This window comes from Pundamilia nyererei, unplaced genomic scaffold (genome assembly GCF_000239375.1).
Source record: "Pundamilia nyererei isolate P.nyererei 1_Seehausen unplaced genomic scaffold, PunNye1.0 scaffold00223, whole genome shotgun sequence".
Classification (NCBI taxonomy): domain Eukaryota; kingdom Metazoa; phylum Chordata; class Actinopteri; order Cichliformes; family Cichlidae; genus Pundamilia; species Pundamilia nyererei.
The window spans coordinates 1-956 of NW_005187624.1; positions in this window are offsets into that span (position 1 = coordinate 1).

Below are 956 nucleotides of genomic sequence, written 5' to 3' on the forward strand. Positions count from 1 at the left end.
CGTCCCGAGTTTGGCCTTGATCAAACTTCTCACCCCTGCGAGTCAATCCTACAGTTTGATCAGGAGCCGAATAACGCGACTGAAAAATCGCAGCACAGTGTATGCCCAGCTTATTGCAGCATAGAGGATTCAGGATCACCTGAGTAGGCCATCAGATTACTGAAAGGATACTGAAAAAACCCGTCGAAGTAGTCTTAGTCTTCATTGCTGCTGGTCGACTCAATTGAACACCTCTGAAGTTTGCACACAGGCAAGTATTGCTCTTCTTCCTCAAAATCCTCTCGGGAACGCTTCCTCGAGCCTCCAGTTTCATGATCAAGCTCTTCGTGCGCATCTTCAAATACTTCAGAGTCATCATCGCTCCATCTCATTCTTTTGTTTGGTCCTAAATCTTCTTCATCCCTCTCTCTAGACCTCTTCCTGGAAACACCTGGCTGAGGGTCCTCTTCTGGGATGTACTGGCGACCATCCACACGGCCTTCAAATGCCTCCTCATTTTCAATGCCACCAACATTGAAAATGATCACAACCACAGCATTGTGATCCCCGTGCTGTTCATCGTTGTCACCGTTGGCATTATTGTCCCTCACATGAATATTTTGAACATCGTCGTCGTCGTCGTCGTCATCGTCTTCGTCCCCGTAAAGGTAATTGTCATATTGTGCCAGTACTGAAGCTATTAGCTCATGTAGATAGCAACAATAATCACGGAGAGCGAGATACAGATCGTTCAGGAAGCCATTAGCAGGTTCCTGATCTCCATTTGCCAACATTTGTGGGTTAACCTGTTGGCCTGCAAGATCATTAAATCTTTTAATTAACATCCATTACTACACTCAACAAAAATATAAACGCAACACCTGCTCCCTTGTTACTGCTCCCATTCCCCATGGGATGGACGTAGAGACCTAAAATTCATTCCAGATACACAATATAACCATCCCTCCCAAACAGTG